We start from the raw sequence: 27859 nt of genomic DNA, 5'->3' as shown, positions 1-27859 counted from the left end.
TGAATGCAACACCATTCCTCTTCGAGTTGTCATTCCCAACATAGTAGACTATATGATTGTCCGATTCAAAATGGCCAATACCAGTCCATCTCAGCTCACTAATGCCTAGGATATCGATGTTTATGCTTTCCATTTCATTTTTGATGATTTCCAATTTTCCTAGATTCATACTTCATACATTCCAGGTTCCGATTATTAATGGATGTTTGCAGCTGTTTCTTCTCATTTGGAATTGTGCCACATCAGCAAATGAAGGTCCCGAAAGCTTGACTCCATTCACGTCATTAAGGTTGACTCTACTTTGAGGAGGAAGTTCTTCCCCAGTCATCTTTTGAGTGCCTTCCAACCTGGGGGGCTCATCTTCCAGCACTATATCAGACAATGTTCTGCTACTATTCATAAGGTTTTCACTGGCTAATGTTTTTCAGAAGTAGACTGCTGGGTCCCTCTTCCTGGTCTGTCTTAGTCTGGAAGCTCAGCTGAAACCTGTCCTCCATGGGTGACCCTGCTGGTATCTGAATACCGGTGGAATAGCTTCCAGCATCACAGCAACACACAAGCCCCCACAGTACGACAAACTGACAGACACATGGGGGTAGAAGACTTAACATTGTAAAAATATCTGTTCTACCAAAAGCCATCTATAGATACAATGCACTTCCAATCCAAATTCCAATGACATTTCTTAATGAGATGGAGAAACAAATCACCAACTTCATATGAAGAGAAAGGGGCCCCAGATAAGTAAAGCATTACTGAAAAAGAAGAACAAAGTGGGAGGCCTCACTCTACCTGATTTTAGAACCTATTATACCACCTGAGTAGTCAAAACAGCCTGGTACTGGTACAACAACAGATACATAGACCAAGGGAACAGAATTGAGAGTCCAGACATAAATCTATCGACATATGAGCAGCTGATATTTGACAAAGGCCCAAATTCAGTTAAATGGAGAAAAGATAGTCTGTTTAACAACTGGTGCTGGCATAACTGGATATCCATCTTCAAAATAATGAAACAAGACCGTACCTCACACTATACACAAAAACTAACTCAAAATGCATCAAAGACCTAAATATAAAATCTAAAATGATAAAGGTCATGGAAAAAAAATAGGAACAATGCTAGGAGCCCTAATACATGGCATAAACAGTATACAAAACATTACTAACAATGCAGAAATACCAGAAGAGAAACTAGATGACTGGGAGCTGCTAAAAATCAAACGCCTATGCTCATCCAAAGACTTCACCAAAAGAATAAAAAGATTACCTGCATACTGGGAAAAAGTTTTTAGCTATGACATTTCAAATCAGTGTCCGATCTCTAAAATCTACATGATACTGTAAAAACTCAATAAAAAAAGACAAATAACCCAGTTTAAAAGTAGGCAAAGGATATGAACAAGCACTTCACTAAAGAAGACATTCCAGTAGCTGACAGATACATGAGGAAATGCTCACGATCATTAGCCGTTAGAGAAATACAAATCAAAACTACAGTGAGATTCCATATCACTCCAACAAGGCTGGCATTAATCCAAAAAACACAAAAATAATAAATGTTGGAGAGGATGTGGAGAAACTGGAACACTTATACACTGCTGGTGGGAATGTAAAATGGTACAACCACTTTTGAAATCGATTTGGTGCTTCCTTAGAGGAAATTTTTTTTTTTTTTTTAGAAATAGAACTACCTTAGGATCCAGCAATCCCCCTCCTTGGAATATATCCTAGAGAAATAAGAGCTTTTACACGAACAGATATATGCATACCCATGTTCACTGCAGCACAGTTTACAACAGTAAAAAGATGGAAACAATCAAGGTGCCCATCAATGGATGAATGGATAAATTATAGTATATTCACACCATGGAATATTACTATGCATTGATAAAGAACAATGATGAATCTGTGAAACATTTTATAACATGGAGGAATCTGGAAGGCATCATGCTGAAATTAATCAGTTGCAAAAGGACAAATATTGTATGAGACCACTATTATAGGAACTTGAGAAATAGTTTAAACGGAGAAGAAAATATTCTTTGATGGTTACAAGAGTGGGAAGGGAGGGAGGGAGAAGAGGATTCAGTAATTAGATAGTAGATAAGAACTATTTTAGGTGAAGGGAAAGACAACATGAAATACAGGAGAGGTCAGCACAACTGGACTAAACCAAAAGCAAAGTAATTTCCTGAATAAAATGAACGCTTCAAAGGCCAGCATAGCAGGGGTGGGGATTTGGGGACCATGGTTTCAGCGGACATCTAGGTCAGTTGGCATAATAAAACCTATTCAGAAAACATTCTGCATCCCACTTTGGAGAGTGGCGCCTGGGGTCTTAAAAGCTAACAAGAGGCCATCTGAGATGCATTGATTTGTATCAACCCACCTGGAGCAAAGGAAAATGAAGAATACCAAAGAAACAAGGTAATTATGAGACCAAGAGATGGAAAGGGCCACATAAAGCAGACACTACATCAGCCTGAGACCAGAAGAACTAGATGGTGCCTGGCTACAACAATGACTGCCTTGACAGGGAACACAACAGAGAACCTCTGAGGGGGTCAGGAGAGCAGTGGGATGTAGACTTCAAATTCTCATAAAAAGACCAGACTTAATTGTCTGACTGAGACTAGAAGGACCCCAGAGGTCATAGTCCCCAGGCCTCTGTTAGCCCAAGACTGGAACCATTCCCAAAGCCAACTCTTCAGACAGGGATTAGACTGGAGTATGGAATAGAAAATGATACTGGTGAGGAGTGAGCTTCTTGGATCAAGTAGACACATGGGACTGTGTGGGCAGCGCCTGTCTGGATGGGAGATGAGAAGGCAGAGGGGGTCAGAAACTAACTGAATGGACACAAAAATAGATAATGGAAAGAAGGAGTGTGCTGTCTCATTAGGGGGAGAGCAACTAGGCATATATAGCAAGGTGTATATAAATTTTTGTATGAGAGACTGACTTGATTTGTAAACTTTCACTTAAAGCACAATAAAAATTTAAAAAAAATGAGAACTGTGAGACTTTAGCTCACATACTTTGGACAGGTCATAAGGAAAGACTGATCACTAGAAAAGGACATCATGATTGGTAAAGTGGAGTATGGGTGAAGGTTAGGTGGCCCTGGGTGAGACAGATTGACAGTTGATGAAACAGTAGACTCAAACATAGCAATGATCATGAAGATGGCACGGGATCAGGCAGTGTTTTATTCTGTTATATGTAAGATTTCTGTGAGTTGGAGCTGATTCAATGGCAACTAACAACAAAAACAGCACATTTTTTTGTCCACATTGTATGGAAAGAGAGATATCCTATGTTGTGGATCTAAAACGATTGATTAAAAAAAAAAAACTCACAAGCCCATTGCTATTGAGTCAATTCTGACTCATGGCGTCCCCATATATCACAAAGCAGAACTGCTCCTTAGGGTTTACTTCCTGTAATTTTTATGGGGGCAGGTCACCAGGACTTTCTTCCATGGCACTGCTGGGTGGGTTTGAACTCCCAACCTTTCTGATTAATAGTCAAGCACAAACTGTTTGCACCATCCAGGAACCTAAATGATTCATGTTGTTAGTTGCTGTCAAGTTGATTCTGATTCATGGCGACCCTATGTGTGCAGAGTAGAACTACTCCATAAGGCTTCCTAGGGTGTGGCCTTTCGGAAGCAGATCACCAGGCATATCTTCTGAGGTGGTTCTGGGTAGGTTTGAACCCCCAACCTTTCTGCTCATAGTCAAGCGCACTTGACTATTTGCACCACCCAGGAACTCCTAAATTATTTATGTTGTTGTGTGCTGATGGTTGTCTGGATGGTGAGGGACTAGAAAGGAGTGATAATGGAGGATAAGAAGGTCTAGGGACAGGATAAGTGGGTGAAAACCTCTGTATTATCAAAGGCAAGTAGTGGGAGTGGTCCATCCCAGATACAAGCAATTTTGTAATAGTTGATTTCATTGTCATTTTAAAATTCTTTACAAATAATGCGCACTCTTACCACCTGTACCTGATGAATCGCTCCTATTGCCCTGCCTTTGACCCAGAGTGTGACAATATTTGGGCCTCATGAATGGTCACCAAGCGCCCTCACAACTGAGGAGTTTCTCAATAATCAGATGGACAATGTACAAGATGACCCATTTCTGTGACTATCAGTCATCCTCTCTTGTTGGCCCCTTCAGTGATTGCTCAGTGAGCTCATGAAAAGTGTTGTGGTCGGGATGAAAGTTATGTATGGGATCTGGCCCATGCTATTTCGGGGTGCCCAATATGCCAGCAGCAGATATCACTGAACCCCTGCTGTCACCATACCTCAGTATCACCAGCCAGCCACCTGGTGGCAGAATGATGATATTAGACTCCTGTTATCGCAAGGACAAGAATGATCCTTATTGGAATGGACAGGCTTACGTGAATTTGTCTGTCCTAAAGAGTTCAACTAAAATACTAATAATAACAACTATAATAATAAAAAAAACTAATGATAAAAAGAAATTGAAGAAAGGCATAATACAGATGAAAGCAGAGATAGTTTTCTTTTAAATTACAACAACCATAGAAAGACTTTCACAAAAAGAACAACGGATGTAGATTGAAAAGATTAATGAAATAGACGACAGCTTTTGCTATTCTACGTATGGTTTAACAGAGAGAACACCAAATAAATATTTGGAATAAGAAAGGCAGCAAAATGACAGAAAGGAGAAAGTTAAATACATTATCTGAGAATACTACATACAAATATGTATCAGTAAAGTTGAAAATCTTGATAAAATTACTGATCTTCTAGGTAACTGTAAATTATAAAATTGACTAAAGGAGGTAAAAAATCTGAAATAGACTAATAAAAAGAATGAAATAGAAAAGGTAGCTAAGGGTCTAGTACCCGGAAAGAAGGCACCAGGTCAAGATAGTCTTACATGCAAATTCTACTAAATTCTTAAATAGTATATAATTCCTAAGTTATATAAACTAAATGAAAATATTCTGAGGCTAGCAAAACCCTGATACCAAAACCTGACAAAGATAACATACAATAAAATTATAGACTGGTTTTATTTATGAACAGAGACATAATAATCTTTAAAATTTTTTACCGAGTAAAATCCAGTAGTATACTAATATATCATGACTAGTTAGGATTTATTTAGGAGTTTCAACACTAGGGAATGTATTAATGTAGTTTTCTACATTAACAGATTAAAGTGAAAAAGCTTATGGTATTTTCAATACAAGCTGGAAAAAGTGACAAAATTCAGTACCCATTTATGATTAAAAAAATCTTTTGAGCTGGGAATAGAAGGCAGTATACTCAGTGAGGTAAAAGTTATATTCAAGAAGGGCAAGAATCACACTTAAAGTTAAAATATTGCCATAATAATAAGGAGCAAAACATGAATGTCCACCATCACCATTAAGGTTTTGATTAATGTATAAAACAAGAAAAAATGATTAAGAGATAAATACATGGAAAAAGTGGCAAAACTGACGTTTCAAATAATCATCTACCTAGAAATTCAAGTAAATAATCAGCATGAGTTCAGTGATTGCCATGGGCAACTTTTGTGTACAGCAAAACCAGTTAATATTTTTAAAAATGAATATTCAATTTATTAAGGAAACAAATTTTAAAATTTCCTAAGCCTTTAAGTTCAGTTTACAAATCTTGGTTTCCTTTTTACGATTATAGTAAAATAGGAATAATGGCCCTTTTTTGAAATTAATATATGAATAACTAAAATTTGATAGACTAAAATCTTTAAAAACTAGTCCTATTTACAACTTAGTTAAATTCTCTTAGAAGTAATAAAATGCATTTATCATTTAATAAACAATTTTCTTTAAAGCTTTTAAAATGCCTATTTTGGAGTTTTGGGTATCCTTAATAAATGTAGCCTTTCTAAGCACTTGTGCAACTCTTATAAATCTAATAAATTAAACCTACTAATATAGTGTAACTCACAGTATTTAAACATTCCAATACTGTTTACATGTTTGGTCAAATTCTGCTATACATTTCAAAAGAAAACTTTAGTCAATTGTTCAACTATACATGTCAAGTAGAAATCACAAAACTAGTTAATCTAATACACAAATTTATAATCTAAATTTACCCAAATTATTCTAAATGAAACACAAAAGTATCAATAATTTGGGTTTGATTTTCTTTAGAATATATTAAATTCTAAATTTGCTAAGGGGATAGTTGTACCACTGGTGGCAAGCTGGGGTTTATCATCTCAAGTGAGCAGAGGTTAAGAGACCTGAACCTGGAGCCTGTATATATCCAGCACAAATCTCCCCTTACCACTGATAGACACCATGAGTTCCTTTCATAGTTGCTATGACAACAGGGGTTCCAAGTATAAATTCTTCAAATGAGGTTTATTACACCGGGGTTCAAGTTACAAGTTACCCAATTCTTCTATCTGATTTGAGTCTACAACCTCCCACTGAGGTTGCTGATAACTCTGTTCAACTAATCTACTTAGTGCCTGATTGAATTCTGTATTCTTTCCCTCTGGTCCGACCCAAAATCTTACAGGTATTTAAAGGACATCTGCATATCTCTCACACCTTTGGCTCTGAGGTCAAAATACCAAAGTGTTGCTAATGAGAGTGTACCTAGAGAAGCAAAGAGAATCAACTAAAGGAGTGTTTGGTAAACTGGCTGAATTCAAGATATTTGTAAAACTCTACACTAAAAAAAAACAAAAAACCAAATCACTTGCCATCAAGTTGATTCCGACTCATAGTGGCCCTATGATAGGACAGAGTAGAGCTGTCCCATAGGGTTTCCAAGGAGTGCCTGGTGGATTTGAACTTCTAATCTTTTGGTTAGCAGCTGTAGCTCTTAACCACTACACCACCAGGGGTTCCAACTATACACTAGCAATTAGAAAATGTAATAGCAAAAAACGTATAACAATGGCAACACACAATATTTAGATTTAGGACCAATTAATCTCATTCTTGATTATTTATGCCTTCATCTGATTACCAGTGAGACTAACCTCATACCCCCATCTAGACTGGATACTGTTTAAGGCATTGGTTGTTTCCTGCTAGCTCAGGGCTAGGCATGCAGGAAGCATCAAAAGAAGACTGAAAGAATACACAGAGTCACTGTACCAAAAAGAACTGGTCAATGTTCAGTCATTTCAGGAGGCAGTATGTGATCAAGAATCAATGGTATTGAAGGAAGAAGTCCAAGCTGCACTGAAGGCATTAGTGAAAACCTAGGCATTGATGGAATACTAACTGAGATGTTTCAACAAACGGGTGCAATGCTGGAAGCACTCACTCATCTATGCCAGCTGACTGGAAGAGATCCATATTTGTGCCCATTCCGAAAAAAGGTGATCCAACAGAATGCAAAAATTAACCTAAGGATATCATTAATATCATGTGCAGGTAAAACTTTGCTGAAGATAATTCAAAAATGGTTGCAGCAGTACATCAACAGGGAAAATTAAGCTGGATTCAGAAGAGGACTTAGAGCAAGGGATATCATTGCTGATGTCAGATGGATCTTGGCTAAAAGCAGGGATTATCAAAAAGATATTTACCTATGTTTTATTGACTATGCAAAGGTATTTGTTGACTGTGTACATGATAACAAATTATGGACATTTCACCATACTTATTTAGTCTGTATGCTGAGCAAATAATCTGAGAAGCTGGACTATATGAAGAAGAACTCAGCAGCAGGATTGGAGGAAGACTCGAACAACCTGTGACATGCTACAGATGACACAGCCTTGCTTGCTGAAAGTGAAGAGGACTTGAAGCACTTACTGATGAAGATGTAAGACTACAGCCTTCAGTATGCATTACATTTCAACATAAAGAAAACAAAAATCCTCAAAATTGGACCAACAAGCAACATCATGATAAATGGAGAAAAGATAGAAGTTGTCAAGGATTTTCATTTTACTTGCATCCACAATCAACACCCACGGAAGCAGCAGTCAGGAAATCAAATGATGTATTTGCATTGGGCAAATCTACTGAAAAAGACCTCTTTAAAATGTTAAAAAGCAAAGATAATCACCTTGAGGACTAAGATGCAACTGACCCAAGCCATGGTATTTTCAACTGCCTCATACGAATATGAAAGCTGGACAAGGCGTAAGGAAGACTGGAGAAGACTTGAATGTACTGTTGAAGAATACTGAATGTACCATGGACTGCCAGAAGAATGAACAAATCTACCTTGGAAGAAGAACAGCCAGAATGCTCCTTAGAAGGGAGGATGGAGAGACTTCATCTCATATACTTTGGACATGTTATCAGGAGGGACCAGTCCCATCCCTGGAGAAGGACATCATGCTTGGTAAAATAGAGGGTCAGCAAAAAAGAGGAAGACCCTCAATGAGATGGACTGACACAGTGGCTGCAACGATGGGCTCAAACATAGCAAGGATTGTGAGGATGACGCAGGACTGAGTGGTGTTTCCTTTTGTTGTACATAGGGTCACTATGAGTTGAAACCAACTTGATGGCACTTAACAACAACAACAGCAAGTTCCCAGGTGAGCTGATGCTTCTGGTCCTCATATCCCACTTTAAGAACCACTGGTGTAGACAGAAAGGAACTCTGGTGGCACAGTGGTTAAAGTGCTCGGCTATTAATCGAAAGGCCTGCCATTAAAACTCACAGGTCATTCTGTGGGAGAAAGATGTGACGGTCTGCTTCCATAAAGATTTACAGCCTGGGAAACCTTATGGGACAGTTCTACTCTTTCCTATAGGGCTACTGTGAGTCAAAATCAACTCAGTGACAATGGGTTTTATGGATGTAGACAGGACAATTATATAAGAAAGTTATCAGCATAAAGATAATATTTAAATCCATGGAACTGGATAAAATTACCTAATGAAGCTATGCAGAGAAACAAGAGAAGGAAGTTCAAAATTAAGTCCTGAGGAATCTCAATAGTTAGAGGATGGGTAGAGAAGAAAGACCCAGTAAAAGCAGGATCAAGGAAGTAGAAAGAAAACCAAGAGAGTGTAGAGTTTCAGAAGCCAAGGGAGTTAAGTGTTTCAGGTTTGGATTTATTGAATACAAAAAAACTATGTCTTTGTTGAGAAATAGAGTTAAGAAGAGGGTAGTAAAGTGCCCATAAAAACCAAACTCACTGCCGTCGAGTCGATTCCAACTCATAGTGACCCTACAGGACAGAGTAGAACTGCCCCGTAGAGTTTCCAAGGAGTGCCTGGTGGATTGGAACTGCCGACCTTTTGTTTAGCAGCCCTAGGACTTAACCGCTGCACCACCAGGGTTTCCAAAGTGTCCACAGGACTTATCAATGCTAGAAACAGTGTCAAGAGCAAGCACTCTACGAACATCATCTCACGCAATCCTACCCAAAATCCCATCAGATAAGTACTGCTATCTCCATTTTAGGATCCCTGGTGGCACAGTGATTAAGAGTTTGGCTGTTAACCAAAAGGTCAGCAGTTCGAATCTACCAGCTGCTCTTTGGAAACTCTATGGGGCAATTCTCCTCTGTCCTATAGGGTCACTATGAGTGAGAATCTACTCAACGGCAAGGAGTTTTTTAAATCTCCATTTTAGAGTTAAGGAAACTGAGGCTCAGCTTCAGCTTGTTAGGACAACAAAGAATCTGAAAACTAGATTCCTTTCTGCTCTCCTTTATAGTATTGCCAAACATCCCTGGAAGCATAAAGCTCACTGCAGCCACTGCTTGCTGCTGAAATCTACAAAGCAGGCCAACCTTTGGCAAAACCTTGAAGTAGGCACCCTGCTCATTTCTCCCCAAGCCATCCAATACCCTCTGGCCGTCCCAGACTCCTACCAATGGTGCTCCCTTCCCCCAGGTTCTCATGCCTTCCCAGTTCATTCCTCATGCCTCCCAACCTTCTTGTCTGCTTCCCATACTAAAAAAGAACCTGGATCTCATTCCTTACTAATGTTAAAAGCTCCTTTGTGATCAGATGATAAGGAATAAATGTAGGTGCTAACTGATGGTGTGTGGTAAAAGTTTAAGAACTGGCTTTCTGAAGGGGAAGAAGCTCTGATATGTAGAGTTTACTGATTTCTCTGGTGATTTCAAACTGCCACATGGCTGGTTTCAAGCTATCAATATGATGTGAACCTAGAGCTGGGAAGAGAGCATACAACTGGCTCACAGGAGCCACTGTGAGCTGACTCCCACACACTGCTGAAATGATTTAAAATGTTGATTTCATATAGCATATTTCCATCTGAAACATAGCCTTCAGGAGACAATGTCTTAACCATAAGCTATGGGAACTTCACGCCATCCACACAGCCAGTGAGAGGAGATGTTAGGAACAGGGAGGGTGCTGTGCAGCCTTTAACGCCTACCTCCAAGGTGGTCACCTGCTTCCTCAATGTCCAACCTCAAGAGCAGGGGGAATGACAGTTTAAAAGCTGGCATGCATATCCCATTCTGGTTTCCAGGGTTCAAGAATGTTATTTTATGAGGATTACAGGCTTGTTCTTCTTTGGTGTCAGCAGGCGTTTATGATGGCTGTAGCAGAAATGAGAATTTGGGTCTGGAAGAGGCCTTGCTGTCTCTTGCCAGGCTGAGAAGGTTTACGGTGGAGGCCAGACATATGTCTTGCTCAGGCCCATATACTACTCTGTTTCCAGAATCAGAGGAGGAGGCCACATCCTCACACAGGCAGAAATGGCTGTTGAGGGCTCAGTCCCAAGGCATGGGGGGATTTTAACTTCCTCATGTAACTTACGTTTGCTCTTACTCCTGTATTCCTAAAAGCACAGGCCGCAGAATTGGTCTCCCGGGAGTTATGTGCTGTGATATTACAGTGGATAGGGTTGTAATACTATTACCTCACACTACTTAGTGAGGAGGGGATGGAGTTGATGGGGGGCAGGGACAAATAGGAGGAAGCATGGGCCATATTGGGAAGAGGAGGTGAGCAAGAGCTGGAACTTGGCATTCCTTACGTGGAAGGCGGAGAACACGGCTGTGAGCTCCACTGAAATCTCATGGAAGATGTTTCTTTACAATCTGATTTTATGACTGTGCGTTTTGCAAGTGAATACAGTTAGTTTAGGAACAAGCTCTAAAGATTCTAGGCTTAAGGTGGTTTTTCGAATTGGCAGATAGAGAAGTCTGAGAAAGAGTTACTCTTCACTGCTTTTTGGAGAGCTGATCACGTAGTCAGCTCTTAGCCCCTAGGGATAGCTGGAATGCTGATGGCACTTTCCTTCTGGAAAACAAAAACAAAAACAAAAAACACCATAGGCTATGGTTAATTTTATTGTAACCACTCAATGCAATGCTGCTCTTTCTGGAAAAATTCTCATTTATGGGGCCTATCATTTTATTGTGTATAAATTACACAGGCATAAACTCCTATGGGCTACCAGATGAACTCATGGGATACTTGAAAATCACATACTTTCAACCAGTGCTCTCAGGTGCAAATTTGCTCACACACGCATGCCTGCAAATATGTCAAAATAACACTAATATTTATAATAATACTTTACAATTCTACACTGCCTTTCATCTGTAGATCTCAGGGCACTTTGTAAGCATTCATTAATCCTCCCAACACTTCTCTGAGGGAGGTAAATATTATTATCCTCCTCTTTACAGATGAAGCACCTGAGGCAGATAAGTGCTTTGCCTAAGGCAGTTAAGGAGTGTGGGTGGAGGGCTTAGATAAGGAGTGAAGAGTTCCTAGACATGTCCATTAGGAAGAAACCCAGTAGTCAAAACACTGTGGCACACAACACGCTGGACAGTTGGAGGGGGACACTTTTTCCTGTGAAATCCATCAACGTCTTAATAATAGCTACTACTTCTTAAGCGTTTACTATTGATTGGGTGCTTTCCATGTGTTATTTCCTACCCCCATACTGAAACTAGAATTATCCCCATGCTACAGATGGGGAACTGAAAGTTACAGAGCTTCAGTATCTTGTCCAAGACCACATAGCTAATCCGTGCCTGGGTTGAAATTCAAACTCAGATCTGTTTGCCTCCCAAGCCCGTGTTCTTTTTCCCACCACATACCTCATGTTCATTTGAAAATTGCAGGCACCTTTCTACGCTTCCCAGTCCCTTGCTTTAGTCTTTGAGCCCTCATTTGCCCTAGCTGTCTATTATCAATTTCTTTGCATTTCATCAAAGTTTAAAGACTGATGATTACGGCATGCCTGATCTGGGCAGACAAGTTCTAGGCACAGGAAAGGGGAGCCTCTAAGGTAAAAGGCATGTCTGACCTATCAGGAGAGAAAGCTTTAATTATTATTACTGTTTGCTTTACTTTGTGTTATGTCCAATGAGCATATCAGCCTGGCATCCTCTAAACAGAACAAGGAAACAGTCACAGAGAGAGAATGTGAATTCTCTTGGGACGGATAGATTTCCAGCTGCACTGTCATAAGAGTCAAGGAAAGAGCCAAAGGACTTAGAGAAAAGTGTAAGATGAACTTAGTTTTACTCTAGTCTTGAGCCTGCTCAGAGTTGTGTTGTTGTCAGGAGCTGAGTTGAAGTCTGAGGCTTACATAACTCAGCTTGCAGTCAAAATGGACTTTCTTATAGGCTTAGGGCAGCCATGCAAGCTATAGAGTCACTGCCAAGGGTTGCTGGAAAGGCCCAGGAGCATGTGGAGCTACTGATGTGGGAAGGAGCTTAGGAAATGATGCCTCTCCGGAGACATGCCCCATAGTGCCAATCCTGTGGGTGGGCAAGAGGTGGGCCGGTTCAACCTCCGCAGGGGCCCTTGGAGGCAAGGTTCACAAGGACAGGCTTCAGGCCACCACTTCCTGGTGTGTGTGAGGGGGAGGGTGAGGAGCAGGAGGAGATCCCTAGATTCAGCCAACCAAACCAAAGTAGATAGAACCTGTACCTTTTGCAATTAAGACTGTGAGAAGCTGGCTTTGTAGTGTGATCCATTTTGTAAGCAAGATAAGGAAAATTGAGTTTTGATCACAACTCATTTGAAACTGTATTTTTCTTGGAGAAGTGAGAACTGGCTTATAAAAGTCAGTGATTATACAGGAATCTGAACCCACCTGACCTGTCTGCTTTGTTTGAATTCTTTTATAATTAGTTTAGCTGTGATCCCAATGCCCCTTTCCTGGCCATCCCCTATCCTCACACAATCTATACCCATATGCTTTTGCTATGTGCTTCACTTTTTTTTCAGAACAAGACCTATATTTATTTTAAAGATATTAATTACAAATGGGTTCTCTTGGTTTGATTCAGAGTCTATGTGTATGTTGTATGTGTGCATACACAGTACCCACCCAATGGACACACATCGCTGTGGAAGCGGAACTGCAAAGAGAGAACATGAGCATGGAGTAGTATTTTATTTGTGGCAGGGTGACCAACCATTACCAGGTTGCCTGGGCCTGAAGGGTTTCCTGGGCTGCAGGACTTTCAATGCTAAAATCGAGAAAGTTCCAAGCAAACTGGGATGAGCTGGCTACCCTACTTTGTGAGGATATTAAATTGGAAAAGACCCACTTTGAGTTTCTGAGGCAACAACTTGTTTAAAACACACTAAACTGTTAACAAACATCTCCTAAAATAAAAACATAAGACCACACCCAATTGATTAAATTAACACTAGATAATTTACAAGTGGCCATAAATATAGGAAAGCTTTTCCCAAAGTTCAACATTAATTTTTTTCTGTCTTCAAAGTCACCAAATGAGGATTCTGTTGGTGTTTTGCTTTCTAGTATGAATGAGAGAAACAGAAAAGGGGGAAAAAACCCCACAGTGTTCATTTTGTACAGCCATATAAACACTTTTGAAAAGTGTTAAGTGGAGGCCAGTGCTGGTAATGGGTCTGTAACGGTAGTGAGCTGGACGGCGGAGCCTACACCTGCTTTGAATGAATGCAGGGATCTACGGAAAGCCCAGAGTCAAGTGGGGAGCAGCCAGATTTGGCGCTGTGCTTCCATGGCCCTGCTTAACCACATAATCATTAAAGAACAGAAACCTCGCCTTGTAATCCCCTCCTATAGGACAGCAGGGAGTGTTAGCATATTTGGACTGCTTCACATTCCTTCTTGCCGGCTTTTGAGAACATACTACATTTTAAAACTTGTTGGTTTCTTTCATGTTTTATTTGACCCTATGTAATTGCATTCCTGAAGGAATAACAGGCTCCCTGAGTGATTTACACCCTGTATTAAATGTCAGTTTTGAAGAGACACAGTTAACAGTTTGGTTTAACCTCCTGCCTTCCCTCTCTCTATTAGTGCAAAACTGAATTTGAGCTCCAGCCCTAAGGACTCTGAAAACACCGGGGGGAGGAGGGATGATAAAAACCGAGCTGAAGCAGCAGCAGTGTTAGAGGGAGCTTCTTAGCTCCTGCAACTTTTCCCCTTTGTAGCCAGTCATCAGCCAGATTTTCTTCCTGTAATTAGGACTGTTCACGTCTGTCCCAGCACGGTTGTGAGGACTCTGAATCAGAACCACATTCAGGACAAGCTGGATTCTGTGTCATATTGCCACCCACTGCTCCAGCCTTGGGGACACCAACAGTTGCCATAAACCATGGTTCTACAACCATGCAGCCGCCAGCCAGCAGCAGGTTCAAGGCAACTGTGGAAGAAGAATAATCTGTCTTAGTAATTTATCTTATTTTTGTTTTGTTTATACTTGGCTGCTATGATGTTATTTTTGGTTGAAATATTTCATTCCCCTGTAGAGTCACTTAAAGTATCCTTTTTTTTTTTAAACTTTAGCAACTGCTTAATCACCTGTTGTGAACTGATTATTGGGAAAGTGTTGAAATAAATCTTGAGGTAATAGCATATTCCTTTGTGGCTGTGTTCACGTGCGTGTCTGTGTGTGTGTGTTTAAAATCTAGAAGTAAGTATATCCCAAGTTATATATAACCTGACAGGTAAGTAAAGCAATCCTTTTTGAAGCCCATATAAAAAAATATGGGACAAAAGAGGTTTTGTGTTAAGAACAGTTGCCTGTACAGAGTACAAACTAAATTAATCCTCTGCTCTGACACACTTACCACCCTCTCAGCTTTCCTCCAAGGACCACGTTGTCCTGGGTTTGATTGAAAATGACTAGGGAGAGAATAAAGCAGGAAATAGTGACCATAGGACAATTAGGTTCAACTCTCACTGATAATGAAGATGTGGCCTAGTGTCATCATGTCAGCACCTGAAACCTTACTCCCAGCTCCCACTCTGAGGCAGTTGCTAAGATATTAGCTGAGCCTCTTAACCCGGAACTCTGTGTCTGCAGGAAGAAAAATTCAGGTTGACTTATGAAATGAGGAAGTTTGTTGGACGCTTTATGCATTTATTTATCTCAATCTTATTCCCCAAATTATTTAAGGTGGTTTATTAAATAGAATTAAATAAATTAATGATGATGAAATCAGGGCAAAAGGGATAATGAGGGTAGGAGAAACAAGACAATGTCAGAGAAATGAGTGTCCATGAAAGACACTGGTAAACTATACAGGAACACACAAACATCCGTTACTATGCTACCGCAGCTAATAGTTAATACTAAGATGGAATATTTAAAGAATGTAAGTGCTGAGTGTTATTACTATTGGAAACCATTAAGAACGGACCATTGTGGGGTGTATCTCACACCAAGTGATTTATATTTTCTAGTTCCAGGTCCTGCAGAGGTGGGCCCCATTCCCAGATATGGTAAAAGAGAAAACCTGACTGAAGTGTAGAAGTGTCTGTCTCCAATACATACTTGATGCTTGGTAATCATTTATCTTTTCCCTCAGTGCATTATTATTAATGATACATTATTATTATTGTCATAACTACAATGGTATCTTATAACTCAGTGGTTAAGAGCTTGGCTGCTAACTGTAAGGTCTGCAGTCTGACCACCAGCCACTACTTGGAAACCCTGTGGGGCAGTCCTACTCTGTCCTATAGGGTCGCTATGAGTGGAATTGATTTGACGACAACAGGCTTGGGTTTTTTTTTTTTAATAATAGTAAAGAGTCTGTGGCCAAATACCACCAATAATCTCTTTCCACATCTTTTGATGTGGAACAAGCCTAGGACGGTGATTTCAGCCTCCTTTCCTCTGAATCACACCAGTTGTTTTGATTTGCATCTCCCTGAACACTGGTGTGAAAAAGACCACAGTACAGGCCCGCTGGTCATCACGCTCACTCACAAAAAATTCTCTCCAGAACAAGGCACACGGTGTTTCTGTTTTTAGCTTAATAAATGATAGCTATTTATTTATTTGTTTATCTATTTATTTATTGCCAAGTTGATATTTTTTACATATATAATTCAGTGACATTATGTTCATCATGTTGAAAGCACACTTTTTTTTCCTCGCCTTTGTTTTTGTTCTTTTTTTCTTTTTAATTTACTTATTGCGCTTTAGGTGAAGGTTTACAAATCAAGTCAGTCTCTCATACAAAAAGCCATACCCGCCCCACCGTGTACTCCCAGCTGCTCTCCCTTTAACGAGACAGCACATTCTTCCTCTCCACCCTGTATTCTCTGTGTCCATTCAACCAGCTCCTGTCCCCCTCTTCCTTCTCATCTCACCACCAGACAGGAGTCACCCACATAGTCTCATGTGTCTACTTGAGCCACGAAGTTCACTCCTGACCAGCATCATTGTCTATCTTATAGTCCAGCCAATCCTTGTCTATAGAGTTGGTTTCTGGAATGGCTCCAATCTTGAGTTACCAAAGGGTCTGGGGACCATGAACGTCAGGGTCCTTCCGGTCTCAGTCAGACCATTAAGCCTGGTCTCTTCACGAGAATTTAAGATCTGCATCCCGCTGTTCTCCTGCTCCATCGGGGATTCACTGTTGTGTTCCCTGTCAGGGCAGTGATCAGTGGTAGCCTGGCACCATCTAGTTCTTTGGGTCTCAGGCTGATGGAGTCTCTGGTTTATGTGGCCCTTTCTGTCTCTTGGGCTCATATTTACCTTGTGTCATTGGTGTTTTTCATTCTCCTATGCTCCAGGTGGGTTGAGATCAATTTATGGATCTTAGATGGCTGCTTGCTAGTGTTTAAGACCCCAGACGCCTCTCACCGTAGTGGAATGCAGAATGTTTTCTTAAGAGATTTTGTTATGCCCATTGACCTAGATGTCCCCTGAAACCATGGTCCCCAGACCCCTGTCCCTGCTACTCTGGCCTTCGAAGCTTTTGGTTGTATTCAGGAAACTTCTTTGCTTTTGGTTTAGCTGAGATGTACTGACGATCCCTGTGTTATGTGTTGCCCTTCCCTTCACCTAAAAAATTTTTTTTGTCTACTATCTAGTTAGTGAATTTCCCTCTCCATCCCTCCCCACCCTTGTAACCATCAAAGAATATTTTCTTCTCTGTTTAAACTTTATCTAGATTTCTTGTAATAGTGGTCTCATACAATATTTGTCCTTTTGCAACTAATTTCACTCAGCACAATGCCTTCCAGATTCCTCCATGTTATGAAATATTTCACTGATTCATTGTTGTTCTTAATTGTTGCGTAGTATTCCATTGTGTAAATGTACCATAATTTATTTATCCATTCAACCCTTGATGGGCACCTTGGTTGCTTCCATCTTTTTGCTATTGTAAACAGTGCTGCAATGAACATGGGTGTGCATATATCTGTTCGTGTAAAGGCTCTTATTTCTCTAGGATATATTCCAAGGGGCGGAATTGCTGGGTTGTATGGTAGTTCTGTTTCTAGCTTTTTAAGGAAGCACCAAATCGATTTCCGAAGTGGCTGTACCATTTTACATTCCCACCAGCAGTGTATAAGTGTTCCAGTCTCTCCACATCCTCTCCAACATTTATTTTGTGTTTTTTGGATTAATGCCAACCTTGTTGGGGTAAGATGGAATCTCATTGTAGTTTTGATTTGCGTTTCTCTAATAGCTAATGATTGTGAGCATTTCCTCATGTATCTGTTAGCTACCTGAATGTCTTCTTTGGTGAAGTGCCTGTTCATATCCTTTGCCCATTTTTTAGCTGTGTTATTTGTCTTTTTGTTGTTGAGTTTTTGGAGTATCATATAGATTTTAGAGAGCAGACGCTGATTGGAAATGTCACGGCTAAAAACTTTTTCCCAGTCTGTAGGTAATCTTTTTACTCTTTCGATGAAGTCTTTGGATGAGCATAGGTGTCTGACTTTTAGGAGCTCTCAGTTATCTAATTTTTGTTCTAGTGTTTGTACATTTTCAGTAATGTTTTGTATACTGTTTATGCCATGTATTAGGGCTCCTAGCATTGTCCCTATTTTTTCTTCCATGATCTTTATCACTTTAGATTTTATGTATAGGTCTTTGATCCATTTTGAGTTGGTTTTTGTGCAAGGTCTTGTTTCATTTTTTTGCAGATGGATATCCAGTTATGCCAGCGCCATTTGTTAAAGAGACTGTCTTTTCCCCATTTAACAGACTTTGGGCCTTTGTTAAATATCAGCTGAAAGCACACTATTTTTGATGATATTTATATTTACACCAGAAAAATTCCAGTCATAAGCATAAATGGGTGCTCTAAGAAACTGTACTTGGAAACTTAAGAGAACTTATATCAGCACCAGTAACCCTCAGACCCTTCTTTGAAAGCTCCTGATTTCAAAAACTACATTCTAATTAGCACCAGCATGATAGACCACCAGATTTCAATACACTTGAAACTATACAAGAGGTTGAGATTACAAACTGTGGAGCTGTTTGAGATCTGGATTCAAATTCTGTTTCCTCCACTAACCTGTCTGTAGGACAGGTTACTTAACCTCTTGTAGCCTCAGTTTTCTTATAGTAAAAATGGGGCAAAAGTAGTAACTACAACTCAGAAAGTTCTTGTGGAAATTAAATGAGATTATGTATGTTAAGGAGTTACCATAGTATATATATGTATGCGTATAGAGAGAACACTTACAAAGTACCAGTTATTGTTTATAAACACCATTTTCCCATTTCTCTTAAAAATTTTATACCTCTTTGGGATGGCTTTGTACTACCTTTGATGATTTACTTAATGATATTGTAGTGCCACTAACCGATGCCACTGTTTCAGTCCCTCTGGTACTTAGAATTCAGTTTTTTAGTTGCTCTGACCCTTGCAAGTTGAGACAGAAATAAAACCACATATTAAGAACCTTGATCAAGTTTGATATTTAGAGTGAACCTATTGCTCTATATAGGGAATACTCATTTATTTCCATTCTGAGACTCCACATTGTCAAATATTGGATTTTCTTAAAGTTATTACAATAGGGCAGGGTTAGAAGTTTGCAAAACCAATTAAAATATGATTTTATCTCCTTGTTTTAATTTGCATCTCCCTGATTACCGGTGTGTTTAGCATCACTCGATGTGTTTATTTGGCAAAAACAATTCTTCTTCCATGCATGATCTGTTTTTATGTTTTGCCCATTCTTTTGTTGAGTAGCTTGTCCTTCTTCTTTTTGTTGCTGTTTTAAAGAATTCTTTATATATGTTTGATACTAATCCTTTATTATATAATCACATATATATAAGAATATACCTTATTTTATACAAAAATATATCTTTAAAAACTAATTTTGCTCATTGCAGAAAATGCAGAGGAACAAAAAGAAGAAAATATTTTTGGCATAGCTCCCATGACTAGGAACATCTTGGTGACTACCATTACTAGTCATTTCTCTATGTGAATATTATACAATTTTTCCTTACAAAAATGCTATATTACACATTTTTAACCTTACATTCTCCCTTATCTATATATTTTGCACATGTTTCTATGTCACCAAGTACTTATATAGAATACGATTTTAGTTTCTGGATAGAATTCAAACATATCTCTGTACCATAATTTATTCGACTAATCTTCTATTTTTTTTGATAAATATTTAAAAATTATTTTTAAAAACGACTTGATGCAAGTATAATTACTTATTTAATACTTGTCTTTTTTGCTAGGTCAACCAAACCAAACCAAACCCATTGCCACTGAGTCATTCCAACTCATAGCCACGCTTTAGGACAGAGAACTGCCCCTCAACACCCCCAGAATTTCCAAGGCTATAAATCTTTGGAAACCCTGGTGGCGTAGTGTTTAAGTGCTACAGCTGCTAACCAAAGGGTTGGCAGTTCAAATCCACCGGGTGCTCCTTGGAAACTCTATGGGCAGTTCTACTATGCCCTATAGGGTTGCTATGAGTTGAAATCGACTCAACAGCACTGGGTTTGGTTTTTTTTTGTTTGATAAATCTTTACAGAAGCAAACTGCCACATCTTTCTCCCATGGAGTGGCTGGTGGGTTTGAACTGTCACCCTTTCAGTTAGCAGCTGAGCACTTCACCACTGCACCACAATGGCTCCTCTATGGGGCAGTTCTACTCTGTCCTGTACGGTCACTGTGAGTTGGAATTAGCTCAATGGGAATGGGTTTGGTTTTTGTGTTAGTGTCATGGATTGCACTGTGTCCTGCCAAAATATGTGTCAACTTAGCTAGGCCATGATTCCCAGCAGTTTGTCAGTTATGTAATGATGACGTCATCCTCCATTTTTTAATCTTACGTAACTATCCTCCATTTTATGTGTTGTAAATTCTATGAGGCAAGATTGGGGTGGGGCGTATCTTGAGTCTTACCTTTTAAGTACTACCTTTTAAAAAAAAAAAAATTTTTTTTTTTTTTTACTTGAGACACCACCCTTCACCGCCTAACTGAAACCACCCCTTGCTTGAGTCATGCTTATTACAAGAGACAAAAGGAGAGAGAAACTAGCAGAGAAAGAGGGACCTGACTACCACCAAGAAAGAACAGCCAGGAGTGGAGTGTGTCCTTTGGACCCGGGGCACCTGCACTGAGAACTTCCTATACCCAGGGGAAAAGAAATGCCAAGCCACATGAAGATCGCTGAGGAGCAGAAGCTCAAAAGAGGCAAAGATCTTCCTCCTGAGCTGACGGAGAATGGAAGCATTGCTCTAGAGCCAGCACTCTGAATTCAGACTTCTAGCTTCCTAAAACTGAGAAAAAAAATTTCTGTTTGTTATTTCTGTGGTATTTGCAGCGTCAAGACAGGGCTTTAGAGTCAGAAGTACGTGGCACTTCTGGTATTTCTGTTATAGCAGCACTAGATAACTAAGACAACTAGTGACTTTCAAACTTTTTGTGCAGCTCACTCACATTAAAAAAAAATTTTTTTTAATTTTTTTTTTTAAGAGGTACATATTACTTTGTGACCCAACACCCACTTGTACATACACGCAAGTACAATCATAAGTGGAGAAATTTCTCATGAAACAGAACTGACCTTCTGGCAATGTCTATTCTATATCATATTTAAGAAGTTATTGTTGTAATCCATTAAATTTATCTCATGACCCACAGAAAAATTTTTAGCTTTAATTTGAGAAACATTGCCCAAGTAAGCTAGTTTCACAGGAGCAGAGGCTGTGCTTGGCACACAGTAGGCACACATGATGCATTTGTGTTGAATGAACAGCCTTGTAGCTAAATCTTTGGGTGCATCCATGATAAACGGTTAGGCAAAATCAAACCAAAAACCAAACCCATTGCCGTCGAGTCAATCCCGACTCATAACGATCCTATAGGACAGAGTAGAACTGTCCCATTGGGTTTCCAAGGAGTGGCTGGTGGATTTGAAGTGCCGACCTTTTGGTTAGCAGCTGTAGCTTTTAACCACTTTGCCATTAGGGCTCCTATACATAGTGTATAAAAAAAAATTAACTGAAAAGACTCTGGAGTCAAACAGCATGGGTTTAAATGCTGGTTCTGCCATGTATTAGCTGGTGACTGGGCAAGTTACTTAACCTTTCTGTGTCTCATTTTCCTCACTGTAAAATGAAAATAATAGTACCAATCTCTTGGGATTGTTATGAAGATTACATGAGCTCATATTTTTAAAGCACTTAAAACAGTACCTGCCACATAGTAAGCAATATATGTTTTGTTGAAAATAAAATAAAATGGAAATTCCTGAAAGTAGAATGGTTTGATTGAAAGCTATGTAAAGACATAAAGCTTTTGAAACTTATTGCCAAATAACCACTCCTTCCCCACGCCCAAAGATTAAACCAACTTTTCCTCCCACCAGCAGTAACGGACTTCTAGAAGCAATGTACTAAGGTATTGTTCATTGATCTCCACTTACCTGGAAGGGTGTGGGCAGGTTAACAGTAAGAGGGGTGGTGGCTTTTTCAAGTAGTGAGAATCATAAATTCTTCCCTGACAGCTCTAGCGCAGGTGGGTCTCTTGTTCTTCTGAGTTCCCACAGCAATTCTAGGCAGTACCACAGTGTTTAGCACTTAATTATATGCTGTCTGGTTGTCAAAGTCTCTCAGGGTATTAGTCTTGTTTCCTCCAACTGTAGCGTTAGGTTCTTTGAAATCAACTACCATGTTCTGTTTCTTTTGGATCCCTCACTGGCTTGACACATATTAGTTCTTCAGTAAATAGTCACTGATTGATTGACCCAAATGGAAACTGTATGGAATTTGCATTGAGACAAAAGCACATTAAGAAAGTTATGTTTTCCATACCTTACAACTTTCACAAAAATGATTTAAAATGGATCAAATATTGAAATATTAAAAAATGAAACAATAAAACTAGTAGGATAATATGCAGGTGAATTTACTTGTAACCATGAAATGAATGAAATGAGGCCAGCTTTTCTAAGTGGGACACAGTCTAGCAGCCACAGAAGAAAAGATAGACAAATTTGATAACAATTTTAAACTTTTTTTAAATTTATGAGGCATTTGTACAAGTTAAGACAAAGAAGATGAACAACCCCCCCAAAATTGTAAGAGGGTTGAAAATGGCCAAATTTTCCCATTCTGACCTTTGTTCTTCACTGTCATCTACAAAGAATTCTTTCACATCTACTGAGGATCTTATTCTTTCTTTAAAGACTGTCTCTCTAGATATGTCTTTTCTTTTTTTCCCTCCCCCTAGTGTTCTGTTCACTCCTGTTTCTTGAATATGTCAGAAGTGAGGGAATTTGTGGTAGCTCTTTAGGTAAAGGATAACTTTCTTTGTACTTGCCGCAATTGGCAGAAGTGTTAGACAAGTGATTGTCAGTGGGCGTACTCATTTCTCATGGTTTGGGTAATGAGTGGCAAACACTGCCTATTTGTCAGTGGTTAATATCACTGCCCAAATCTTGGAGTGGAAGTGGCTAACCCTTCCTGAGTGACCTGCTTTGTGTATTAGGTACCCAATTGAAAAAAGCTCTTATACATTAAAACCTGTGAAAGCTGGAACCTGTGTAAGATAGAAACCTGTCAAAGAAGGAAAACTAAAATATTTTCCACTAAAACTAGCAAAAAAAAAAAAAAAAAACCAAACCCGTTGCCATCGAATTGATTTTGACTCATAGTGACCCTATAGGACAGAGTAGAACTGCCCTATAGAGTTTCCAAGGAGTGCCTGGTGGATTTGAGCTGTCAACCTTTTGGTTAGCAGCCGGAACACTTAACCAGTGTGCCACCAGGGTTTCCAATCTCTAAAATCTACAGGAAAATCCAACACCTCTACAACAAAAAGACAAATAATCCAATTAAAAAATGGGCAAAGGATATAGACCCTTTACCAAAGAAGACATTCAGGCGGCTAATAGACACATGAAGAAATGCTCACAGTCACTAGCCATTAGGGAAATGCAAATCAAAACCACAACAAGATACCATCTCACCCCCCACATTACTGGCACAAATCAAAAAAACAGAAGATAACAAATGTTGGAGAGGCTACAGGGATATTAGAATTCTTATGCACTGCTGGTGGGAATGCAAAATGGTACAACCATTTTGGAAAACAATATGGCACTTCCTTAAAAAGCTAGAAACAGAAATACCATATGATCCAGCAATCCCACTCCTAGGAATATATTCTAGAGAAATAAGAGCTGTCACACGAATAGATGTATGCATACCCATGTTCACTGCAGCATTATTCACAATAGCAAGAAGACGGAAACAACCTAAGTGCCCATCAACAGATGAATGGATAAACGAACTATGGTTGTTGTTGTTGTTAGGTGTTGTTGAGTTGAAGACTGTACCCTGTCAAAGGTGGAAAACTTGGGAGACCCAGAAAAACAAGGCAGCCCCATCAAGTTCCAGCTCTTACAGGTTTCACTGTAACACAACAGCATATAATTTGGGAAAACTTGGAAAGCCAGACACTTTGTGCAACACCTCACTTCATGGTGAGATCTAGAGAATGTACAAGAAGGGGAAATTCATGCATTGATTTTTAAATTTTTATTTGCTTCTGGCTCTGATTTTATTCAGAACAACAGAATCATACCAGGAAAGTTTTTTTTTTCTTCTTCTTATCGCCAAGGGAAAACTCAGGTCTTCCTAGTGTTGCCAAACAATTGAAAAAGGGCTACTGTTTAGAGAGAAGATGCCTAAGTCAGAGGAGGAGATAGAGGTAAATTGATGAGCTCTGATGGGTGGTATTCTTGATGATAGTGTTAATGAGGTTGGTGTATAAGTAAGGAAGTCACTGAAATTAATCTAAGTTAATTTTGCCTTCTTTGGGGACACATGAAAAAGTATCATTGTTTATCAAGCGGAAAAGAAAGTTGATGGTGAAAGAGAAGCTTATCTTTCACACAGTATAAACTGTTACAAAGAATGAAGAGGAATTAAAACTATCTGCTTGGAGTACCTGAGAATGTTCCCTTAGAAATGCCAACGTCCTGACATTCTATTTCAAGGAGCCCTGAAATGACTCAAACATACAAAAGTGGGATACCTTTGTTTTTCTTTGAGGCTCCTCTAATATATTCTGGGAAATGGAATTTTCTCAAATTATTTTTACTTAGGAAATTTAGTTTTTGAAAAAAGTTGGTTTTTTAAATCGTAAATATCACTTCCTTCCATGCACCTTTGTGCAAAATGCAGGTAATACTTATATAGCACATTTTGTCCAAGGATATACAAGTTTTAAAAATGATAAAGTTCCAATTTGCTGAAGAAGGAGGTACGAACGTGAAGAGTCATATGGTGAGTCTCACAGTAATGACGCTACTAAATTCAAGGCAATTTTTCCCCTAACAGAGTGGGCTTCCTGGCCACAGGTGAACCAGCCTCCTTTATGATCGTTTCATTCAACTTAGTTAAATGCAAACACTGCATTATTTTTACTATTTTGAAAGTAAACATACTAATAAGGTTGAAAATATCATCCATCATTTCTATTTTAAAATAGCTCAATATAACATTGTCAATTGGAAGGAAAGTGGGAATCACAAAGCCTATAGGCCTCTGTTCCTATGCAAGTCAGTTAGCTACAAGCCATCCAGCAGAGTGAGATGTGAGTCCCTGATAGCACAGAAGACAAGATTGTGAGTTGAAATATCCCTTTACTTTTGAGGGGAAATTCATTCTTACTTTAAATGGTGCGGTAGGCCTGATTCTTCCTGTCCAAAGAATCTAAGGATACATACTTTGGCCAGCCAAAAACGACCAAATCTGTTGCGGTCGAGTCAGTGCCAACTCATAGCAACCCTACATGACAGAGTAGAACTGCCCCATAGGGTTTCCAAGGAGCAGCTGGTGGATTTGAGCTGGTGACCTTTTGGTTAGCAGCCTGAGCTCTTAACCACTGCACCACCAGGGCCTCATATACTTTGACAGATGAATTGAATACTTTGAAGATGTGTAGTTAACTGAATTATTAACAAGTACATGAAAGGAAAAAACTAAATACAAGACATTACTGAAGGAGTGAATGAAGTCAATGCTTATACATTTTTTACTAAGGGGAGTCAAATAACTCTCTTTTGATTGGCCCAGAAGAGTATCATAATTGAAAGGAGATTTTAGAACCTGGCAGAAGAGTAAGAGAGGAGTAGTTGGTGGATTCTTTGGGATTCATTGGCATTTAAATGTTTCGTGATGCTGACTTTTAAAAATATAAATGGAAGACTGTTCTTTTTAGAAATACAAGCAAGTATTACTGGAACCTATCTATCTCTCTCTACTCAAGTAGAGATTGTATGAGATATTTTTATATTAGTATGAGAATTTGCTCATAAACAAATTTGTCTTGGTGTTTGTAGCTACAATGTAAGCGGTTGGCAGTTATTGTACATGGAATAGCACTATCTAACAGTAAAAAAGTAGGTAAACACATTCCAGGTATGCTGGCCATCTGCACTTCCCTTGGTTGTTGTAGAGGCTACGATGTTGTCACACTAAGGCACAGAGACTAGGTAAGTGACAAATCTAAGAACTGGGCCTGAGTGTGACCTGGACTTGGGCTCGGAAACAATAAGCCGAGGACAAGAGTTTCCATTTCCCTACTTCAGAAGCTCAGATCAAACCTGATACTTCTGCTATTTGACCTGCATACCAAGATATAGGGTTACATCAAAATACTTGTTGACAGCATTCACTACTTATTCTAGGGTAGGCATTCCTGACCTGAGATTTGGAGACACTTGAGGGAGTCAGCAAATTCCCTGGAATTATATGCAAAGTTTGGTGTGTAGATGAATGTGCATGTTTTCTGGGGCATGGTTTATCAGATTCTCCAAGGGAATTGTGGCCCTAAAACAAAAATGAGAGCACCCACTATAGAAGGGAAAAATTCTATCATTTCTGGCTACTTCTTTTTCTGAAAAATTAAGTTGGACAACTTACAACTTCAATGAATTTTCCTCTTTGTACGATTTTTATTGCATAAAAATATTGAACGGTATTCTTATTCACTCAGATTCAATCTTAAAAAAAAGTGTGTGACTTCAGTTTGTTAATTACAAGTGAAATGTGAATTTAAAAATTCTGTTTAAATGGACATTTCCTCCCATACTTTAACATTCTATTTAAATTCTAGCTATTTTAACCAAAACATCTCAAAGTTCTTCTTGGAAGGAAATAAAATCACAGCCCTCTTCCCACTCATTCTTAGGAAATACAAAGTGATCAAATTTTTTGTCACTGAAAAGTACATTAGAACCCTAGGGCAACCATTTTTTAAAAGTTAAAAAAGAGAAAGATAAATAATAAATAATAATAATAAAGTTGCAGTCAACTCAATTTCAACTCATGGCAACCCTACGTGTGTCAGAGTAAAACTGCCTCATTGGGTTTTCAGTAGCTGATTTTTCAGAAGTAGACCCCCAGGCCTTTCTTCTGAGGCGCCTCTGGGTGGACTCAAATCTCCAACCTTTCGGTTACTCGATGAATGCATTAACTGTTTGCACCATAATGTATATCATAAGAATGCTCAACTAAATTCAGAGAAGGCAGAAAAGGAGGAAATAGAAAACAAGAACAAATGCAACAGATAGAACACAGCAAGACAGTAAAATTTAATCCAACAACAACCAATAATCACTTTAAAAATGAATAAACCAAAAAAAAAAAAAAAAACCCAAAAAACCAAAGCCACTGCCATTGAGTCAATTCTGACTCATAGCAACCCTAGAGGACAGAGTAGAACTGCCCCATCAACTCAACGGCGACCGGTTTAGTTTTTCTTTAATCTTTACAGAAGCAAACTGCCACATCTTTCTCCGGCAGAGTGGCTGGTGGGTTTGAACTGCCAACCTTTTGATTATCAGCTGAGTGCTTAACCACTGTGCCACCAGGGCTCTTATAATCTAAACACACCGGTTAAAAGACAGAGATCGTCAGATAGGATAAAATAAGAAATCCACTTTAAATATAAAGATTTAAAGAGATTAAAAGTAAAAGATGGGGAAAGAGATAACACAAAGACACTAACCAAATGAAAGCTTATTACTGTTGTTGTCAGTTGCCATTGATGGAACCCTGGTGGCAAAGTGGTTAAGAGCTCGGGCTCCTAACCAAAAGATCAGCAGTTCAAATCCAACAGCTGCTCCTTGGAAACCCTACGGGACAGGTCTGCTCT

Source organism: Loxodonta africana, chromosome 10 (genome assembly GCF_030014295.1).
Source record: "Loxodonta africana isolate mLoxAfr1 chromosome 10, mLoxAfr1.hap2, whole genome shotgun sequence".
NCBI lineage: Eukaryota > Metazoa > Chordata > Mammalia > Proboscidea > Elephantidae > Loxodonta > Loxodonta africana.
Note: the sequence above shows the minus strand (reverse complement) of the source record.